Source organism: Erpetoichthys calabaricus, chromosome 1 (genome assembly GCF_900747795.2).
Source record: "Erpetoichthys calabaricus chromosome 1, fErpCal1.3, whole genome shotgun sequence".
Classification (NCBI taxonomy): Eukaryota; Metazoa; Chordata; class Cladistia; order Polypteriformes; family Polypteridae; genus Erpetoichthys; species Erpetoichthys calabaricus.
The window spans coordinates 210,561,041-210,570,355 of NC_041394.2; the positions used below are offsets into that span (position 1 = coordinate 210,561,041).

Sequence of the window (9,315 nt, forward strand, 5' to 3'; positions counted from 1 at the left end):
ACAGAGAGAGATTACCATCTTTCCTAAACAAAATAAGGACTTATTACAATGTGCATCGTACAGACCAATTTCACTTCTGAATAATGATGTTAAGATCCTCTCTCCATCCTTCTAGCTAAGACTTTGGAAATTTCTGCCTTCAGTAATATCACAAGACCAAACTGGATTTATTAAAGGCAGACACTTAGCTGCCAATCTTCGATGCCTGTTTAATGTAATATATTCACCCACAAAGTCAAACACCCCAGAGATGATATTATCGTTGGATGCAGAAAAAGCATTTGAATGGAACTTCCTTTTCACTATATTGGAGAAATTTGGGTTTGGCCCGGACATTTGTGCGTGGATCAAACTACTGTATATCAATCCAGAAGCTTCAGTTTGTATTAACAACGTTATTTCAGACTACTTTAAACTAGAGCGTGGTACCAGACAAGGATGTCCCTTGTCACCACTGCTTTTTGCCATCTCCATTGAGCCACTGGCAATTCATTGTCGATATGATTATGAGATAAAGGGGATTATCAGGGAAGGACTGGAACAAAAAGTCTCTATATGCAGATGGTTTGGTACTATATATATATCAGATGCACAAAATACAGCACTAATAGAATTTCAAAAAATTTGAATAAAAGTGTACTCTTCCCAGTGAATTCTCATGCATACAATATTAGAGTAGACACCTTTCCTTTTATCATCGCAGATAAGTTTAAATACCTAGGGGTAAACCTCACACGTAAACATAAAGCTTTCTTTATCAAGAAAAGTTTGCCATCTTTATGGAAAAAATTAAGCAAAACTTGCATAGGTGGTCAACTCTTCATTTCACTTTACCTGGAAGAAATAACATTAAGATGAATATCCTTCCCAAGGTTCTCTTTTTATTTCAAAACATTCCAATATACATCAATAGATAATTTTAAGAAATTAGATTCAACCATAACCTTATTTATTTGGAATTCAAAACATCCAACTATCCAAAGGGCGACCCTACAAAGTCTTAAGGCGAAAGGTGGCATGGATCTACCCAATTTTCAATTTTATTACTGGGCAGCAAACATACAAACTATAAAAACATGACATGGACACAGATAGAACATACACAGGCTTGGTCTTCAATAGAAATAAAATCCAGCAGTACTTATTTATATTCCTTGCTTTGCACCCCAATAAATACAAGTTGTCGCCAATATACTAACTACCCAATTGTGTTTCACTCACTCAGAATATGGAAACAATGTTGGAAGTATTTTAAGATAGAGAAGCTTTTGTCCATGGCACCTCTGCACGAGAACCACCTTTTTCCACCCTCTCAAACATTTGTAATTTTTAATGCCTGGAAAACGTTCGGAATTAAATCACTTGGAGATCTGTACATAGACAATGTCTTTGCATCCTATGAACAATTACACTCCAAAGTTAACTTTCCAGCAACACATTTCTTTAACTACCTTCAAATTCAAAACTTTGTTAAACAGAACCTGCCCAATTTTCCTCGCCTCCCACCTACCTCTATGCCGGAAAAAATATTGATCAGTCTCGAGGACTCAGACAGCATTTCTATAATATATAAAACCATTTTACAGTCCCTCCCTTTCAAAGATCCAAGAGAACAGTGGGAAACAGATCTCTCAATCAACATCTCAGAAAAGGAGTGGAAAGTAACAATGCACAGAATTCACTTCGAGCTCCATACGCGCAAAGTATAGAATTATTCAACTCAAAATTGTTTATCAAGTGCATCTTTTTCGTTTAAAATTGTCCAAAATGTTTCCATTGACAAGATCCAACCTGCGAACGCTGCAATCAAGTTCCGGCCTCACTGGGCCTCCTGTTTTGGGCCTGCACCAAATTAACATCATTTTGGACCAAAATCTTTAAATGCCTTTCAGACACCAGATGGGCTTAAAGTGGAGAAGGACAAGTAAACTGTAATTGCCTTGACTACACTACTGGCACGTAAACTTATCTTGCTCAACTGGAAGAATCCTAACTCTCCTATTCTAAGTCAGTGGGTAACTGAAGTTGTATATTATTTGAAACTGGAAAAAATCTAATTCGCACTTGAGGATCTGTTCAAAACTTTTTCAAAACCTGGCAGGATCTAATAAATAACATTTTAGAATAAGCATTTAAATTGAGGAAGCAGGTTCTCTCTCCTCTTTTATTCCATTTATCTTTATTCATTTATCTATTATTTTTACTAACAAAGTGGCCTAGATCTCTTTCTCAGGGATGGGGGTTGATTTGTTTCAAACCTATATTTTTGTGTAAAACTTGAGTTATTTGTATGGAATGTTATTTGATTTTAATAAATTCAGTAAAATTTATATAAAAAAAAGCCATTTTTTTACCTTTTGACTCTACCCAGGACCAAATACAAACATAGCATTAAATATATAGCATTTATTGAATGATAATCACTAAATAAGAAGGTGTAATAATTTCCTTGTGATTAAAAACATAACTTGTATACATTTGTTTTTGTGTTGTCATGAAATAAAAAGATTCCTGCTACAGCTTTTAATTTTTCAATAATGAAACAACTCTTCAGTTCATTGGAGTAATATGTAATAATTGTTAGCAAGTTTCCATTTTATCTTAATTAATGTAACATCTTATTATCTTACTGTAACTGTTTTTTTGTTTGTTTTTTTAAAAAAAAACCTGGCATGTGGTATTGACAAGCAGTGTCAAAAATGCTTTTCAATACAGCACTGTTCCAGTTTTGCCTTGCTTCGGTACCTGGTCTAGTAATGTGAAAAAGTGGTTTCTTCATTCCTTGTGTGACATAGAAGCAAAAGCTATAGATGAGCAGTCACTAGCACACATAGGACACAAATTAGGAATAAATATTATAAACATTTGTAAAAACTTTGGAGTTCAATTGTATTTGGTCCAATGTCCAATCTGAATAGAAGATAAGAACGAGGTGGGTTTTACGCCTTTTTTTTAATGGGTTTTCTGCATTTCTACTGTACAAATGTATAGGATTAAAGCAACCCAGTTATGTAAAACATTACCATGTAGAATGTTTTATGACTGCCTAGTCTGCTATTAATGTTAGTAGCCATCATTTCCTTTTCTGTTTTTTTTCCTGTGTTATTGGTGCACATTTTTTTCTTTCAACCTCTATCTTTCAGAAATCCCTAAGAGACACTTGAAATGGTCTAATTTATGCCAGATTTTTACCTTGCAAATTCACTACATTTAGTGTTCTGAATAGCAAAGACAATGGAAGGTTAGGTTAAAAAGAATTGTATTGTGGCACTTTCATGGATTAATATTTTTAAATACACTAGATGCTGCACTTAATACATTTAAATATGCCAATTGCCTGCATTCAGGCCATTTATATATGACATCTGGGTTGTAGGTAACATTAGCATATGCCTCCCACAGCGTTGTTGTAATTTATAATACAACAGTATAATTGCTTTTACAGTGGAGGAAACTACATTTTAAAATTGTTCATTTTGCAGAGGTTTTTTAATTGAAAGTGTAACCCTTTGTTCAGTTGATACAGCAGTTCTGGAACTCTTATTTTTTGTATGCAATAAATGACTGTAAAATGTAGTACATCTTGTCATCATCAGCTAAGTTAACATTACGAAATATCTCTGTCCTCCAGTGCAAAACAAAACTGAGCACGTCTACTTGGTTTGAACATTTGCTTTTTATACTAAAAGAGTTGTAATATTGTATGTAATAGAAGAACATTCTGATGATGATGGTTGTTTGTCTTTTTACAGGAAAAAAAAAATAATGGAACTGGTGATACCTTAAAGTGATAAGCACAGATAGTACAAAGAACTAGTGTCTTCACAGATTAGAGGTAAGTAAAAGGTTATAATTCTACTAGGGATGTCTTAGTCAACCAGCAGTCAAACTTTTTTATGTAACACCCTCACATTAATACTCTCCAATGAAAATTTGCTGACTGAAAAAAGCTCTGAAAATGGTATTTATTATTTATTTTCAACTTGTGTCCTTTATTTCTCATTTGACTTCAACTTCCTTGATTACTTGCAGTGAAAGTGAAATGTGACTTTGTACATTTCATCTGTGGATTTCTTTTAAAAAGTGTTGCAATTCTTTAACTTCAAGTTTGTTTATGCTTTATATATGAAGGGCAAATTCAGTGTTTATATTTAAAATCTACACCTGCTTACAAAGGTTTAATAATGTTTAAAGAACAAAATCAAGTAAAAGCCGGCAATAATCTATATGTTTATGGTTCATTTCATTGTTTTTTAAATTTAGTTGGGTCAAGTTAACACATTGACTAGCTACAGACCAAGGTTATTATAGTTTTGCCTTTTTATATTAGTTTTTATTTCTATATTTTTTCTGACCTTACTTGGAAATTCAGTTTAGTTTTAGTTTTCCTACATCGTGTATTTTTAGTTTTAGTTTAGTTTTTATTTTACAAAGACATTTCTATTTTATTTTCATATATATTAGTTTCAGTTTTAGTTTTTGTAATTATGGTATGGTTAAAGAGCTACTGTGGAATTTAGTTTTTGTATCACAATGAGACCGAACTGTACACTTAACAGGTTTGGATATAATATGAATTTAATGTTAGTGGAAGCTTGCTACACTACACAACACACTTTACTATTTTTTTTTCTTTTATAAAAACAAGCATAATCAAAACCAGGTACTGAATATGAACAATTTTACACAATTTTATAATTTGTAAAATATTTTTATGTCATTTGTGCTGAACAAATCTGAGCCGACTGTTGGCACTTTTTTCTTTTCTTTTAATTGCCCAGAATGGGCCAACTTGTAATGAACTTTAGGTGAATTTTAAGGTTTGAGAGTTTTTTACTCTAAATGTCTACAGCACACAATATATCCCGCTCCAACGTCAATGTGTTTGAAATATTGAAGGCATTCATTATATTCAAAAATCTCAAACACTGGGCTTTATTTTCTATCAGCCATATTGATCTATGATTCCATCTCAGGCACAAACAATTTATAGACAGAATTTTGAACCTGCAGGCCTGGAAAGACATAAAAAAAATAAGAAAAGAGTTTCTACTGTGTTCAGACTGGTGTGACCATGAAATTCACAGGGGTTAAGGAAGAACAGGACTCTTAGGCTTGAAAGAGTGTGCAGACCCCATCTAGCTGTATTGAGGGAAACAAAGAAAAACAAGCATGTGGTGTGAAGGTTAGGGGCAGTGAGACATGAGAAGCCCACCATAAGAACAGTAAACCCATAATGAGCAGAGCAAAAGCAGGTAATAGGAGTACAGACAGGCATAAAAACGACAGAGACAGCATCTGAGATTAAGAGCAATATATACATTATCTAAACCTGTTTATCCAGAGCAGGATCACAGGAACCTGGGGCCTAACCCAGCAGGTTTGGATGCAAGGCAGGAAAACTCCCTGGTATGCAATATGTATGATATGGCTGACGTTAAGAACAAAAAGAGTATGATATTTCAACTATCTGTTTTGAGAGAGAGAGAAACATTGAAAAAACAGATATTTTAAAGCATAATTCTGCTACTGGATTATTGTCACAATATCAGGTATTTTGAGCTGTGAATATGAACTAAAAAAGATAAATTAATAAATATAGAATAAATACAAAAACAAATTAGTATGTTTAGCTTTTCACCACTTCACAAACTCGCTTCCCCCACCTACCTGTAGTTCAGTAGAGACATTGCCAACTCAGGGATTTTATAAGGTTTGCATTGCTTCATTGTTAAACGATGTTTTTAAAGTAAAAGTGATTGGTCAGCAACAATATGCTGATCTTGTACGATGACATTGTCAGTCTCTCGATCAGTGCCGTTTTATTTTCAAAAATCGGGAGTGGTCTCCCCTAGACTTTCTCGTGTACTCAGATATGGGGATGGATATTTGAGGAGTAAACCGCAAGACAATGATTATATTATGTACAATAAAAAACCACCAACAACAAATCAAATTAATAATATATTGAACAATTATTATAAAAGTAACGCTGAATAAATCGGACTCTGCAGCTGCATGTATAAAAAAAATTGAATATTTGTTTAGGTAAAGTATCACTTCCGGTTAATGGATTTGGCCCAAAAGTTAATACAGATCTACAATTCTGGTGTAACAACCACATGGCAAATTTCATCCATTTAGTTGCATTTTTGAGGTCTCGTGTTTATACACACACCCCCACAAGCACGCACACACACACACACGCAGACGCAATTCCAAAAAACGGTATTTTCGGACTCGGGGAGTTCTAAAACATCAAGATTCATCAAAATGTCAAGGTCGAATTTTTTTCATGATTAGTATACTTTCTCTATACTTTGTATACTTCGAGTGCGAAGTGGCAGGTGAATTACGGTCAACAAAAAGCAGGCACCTGAGAAATAAACTGAAACGTTACTCACTCGTGATTTTTCTGTCCATACGGTAAAGTTTTTGCTGAGCAGCACATTCTAATTTCAGGCATTTGAATTACATCTTGATATACAACAAGTGCAAAGAAAGGCGACACGTAAATCGCTTTCTATTCCACACGCTTTACACATGTATTCAGCTCGCTGTGTCACTGCAAATGCTGTGTGAACACCCGGCCTCCATCACTAGCCTCCGTTCACTGGATGAATATGTGCGGGCGGCTCGTGGTGGATGGCTTTCAGTTTTAGAGTTAAAAGTTATAAGGGTTAAAAACAAACAGCAAGAAAATTAATTCAAAAACAAAAGCTAAAATTATGTTTAGTAAATTATTATTTTATTTCAGTTAGTCTTTCCAGCTACTTTAATAGTTTCGTTTAGTTTTAGTTTTTCAATTCAGTTTTGTTAATTATTTTATTTCAGTTTACGAAAATGTTTTTTTAATAATAGTTTCAGTTTTGATTTTAGTTTTTGTTAACTATAATAACCTTGCTACAGACACACTTTTTATTTTGCTGTGTTTTGTAGTCAGTCAAGGTTTTAAAATTACAATACTATAAGCAAAGTATTGTTTATAAACATTCAAATTAAAACAGTGAAAAATGATGGTCTGGATCAGACTAATCCAGCACCAGAAAATCTAAATATACACTGTACGTACTCTATTATTTTGAGAATTTAATTCTTTTCTGTCCAAAATAATTTAACAGTAGCCAGTCTAAAGTGATGTGTTAATCTTAACCATGCTGTTTTTGATGTGGATTCCAACTCAATGCCAGTATTTCATATTTTTTACCTAAACTCATTAATATAAAATTTCAAACTTAAGGTACTGAGAAACAGTTGCCATTGATTCACACCATGTCTTCTAATTCAGAAGTTGTCAATTGTAGAACTGTGTCATCCTGCAATTAAGATCTGTATCTAGAAATAAACTAAAATACTAGAACTGTTGGTAGCATATTTCCCTATTTTATTTTTTCAGCTTTCATTTTTTTAACGTTGCTTATTTAATTTAGTAGCTAATTATCAAAAACTCATTTGTTTCATCTGCTTGACTTGCATCCTAAGCTTCATTACATAAAATTATACAAATGTTCTTTCTCATGTGCATTGGTATTTTTGACATTGTCTTAATAGATTCACATGCTTAGAAAATAAGATGGTTTTTATTTGCTTAGCAATAAGTCTTTTATTAAAATTTTGACCCCGTTAAAGAAGGATCATATAAGTCAAGTTTTTGTGAGAAGTTTTAGATAAACGAACATGTTCCTGATGGAGTGACTCACTGAGAGGTTGCTGTTCATCTCACGTTCCTACATCTTTAAGAAAACACAATGGCAAATGGATGTGAGCATTTTATGTCTGATTTAAGAAGTGTCTTTTCTATGACTCTAGCTCTGTTGTTCTAATACTGTCTGTCAGTATTCAGTAAGCTTATGAATTACTGACATTGTCTTACTGATTTACCTTTTAAATGGCACCTGAGTATTTGCTGAGTGAAGTTAAAGTATACTCAAATGCTGCAGAGAAAGAAACAACTTTGGATTTCACTTTTTAAATGTAAGCTGTTTCATTACAGAGTAGGTGTAACAATTTTATTACATTTCAGTGCCAAATATTTTTTTTTAAAGTATGTTCTTATGTAGGAGTGTCCGAAGTAGTTTGGAGGGTTTGAAGGAGGAATGAATCTTTTAAAAATGCAGCCTTTTCTTAATATAATAACCTAAGTTTACATTCCCTATTTTTCTGCAAATGTCACAAGTGGTCTGACATCTTACTTTTACATTGATTTCATTATTCCGTACATCTTTTTTCAGTAAGGATATTTTAATACCATGTTTGGAGGTTTATGGAACAAATCATATTCTGTTTTGGAAGCATACATGAATTTTCCTTTTCAGATTATTTTGCCACAATAATCCATCCATCCATTTTCCAACCCGCTGAATCTGAACACAGGGTCACGGGGGTCTGCTGGAGCCAATCCCAGCCAACACAGGGCACAAGGCAGGAACCAATCCCGGGCAGGGTGCCAACCCACTGCAGGCCACATAATAATTAAACGAGTAATTTGAAAAGCAATTTTAAGAGAGAATGTGAAGCAATGCATAAACCCCTGACATTCACCATAACTTAAAATGTGCATTCTGTTGTAAAATTTAATTTTTTTTTATTGTTTTCTTTATTGTAATTTTAATGACATTCGTACAAAACAAAAGCATGTATTATAAGAAAGAGTTTGCAAAACTAATTGGAGTTGCAAGAATAGAGGCTTTTGGGCCATTTGCCTTATAAAGTACCTCCTAACAACATGCTTTTAAAATCTAGTTAGTCAGACAATCACTCTGTTAGGTTTGTAACATATTCTAAGACTAATATTTTCATCATTAGCTGGTTAAACTTCCTAAAGAGTAAAATTTTAACGAGTCAAATTCAATTTTCAAATGTCACAGACACTTGGTGTATTAATCCTTCATATTTGTGTGCTTTTGCCCTTTTATTTTTTAACTAGCAAAATACCCGCGCTTCGCAGCGGCGAAGTACTGTCTTAAAATTTTTATTAAGAAGAAAAGTAAACCTTTTTAAACTGAGGGAAAATATATAAATACTTATTTGTTAAGAATCTCTTTGTATACCACGTTGTCAGTTCGGCCCTCCGGTTGTAATATGACCAAGCTGTGCGCTGAACTCACTCTTCAGCATGCAATGTATAGTAGGCCATGTGAAAAGCAATCTTGCTTCAAGTCAATGCCAACCTTTTGTAGGGTCTGTCCCTGAGACTTATTAATTGTCATTGTGAAGCAGAGCCTTACTGGAAATTGGAGGTGTTTGAATTGAAATGGGTTTTATCAATAACTTCGCATCCAGCTTTTGAGAGTTTAAACATTCATAAACATCAAA

The 9,315-nt window shown here is 33.6% G+C and overlaps 1 protein-coding gene across 13 annotated transcripts in view; it reads left to right on the forward strand.

Moving 5' to 3' along the window:
- The window catches only part of foxp2 (forkhead box P2), a 613,104-nt gene that overhangs the window by 230,742 nt on the left and 373,047 nt on the right, over positions 1 to 9,315 (forward strand). For all 13 annotated transcript variants that reach the window (XM_051928699.1, XM_051928702.1, XM_051928698.1 and 10 more), the window contains one exon: positions 3,753 to 3,835. The gene's annotated coding sequence lies outside the window, so the exon portion shown is untranslated. The remainder of the gene's footprint in view (positions 1 to 3,752; positions 3,836 to 9,315) is intronic.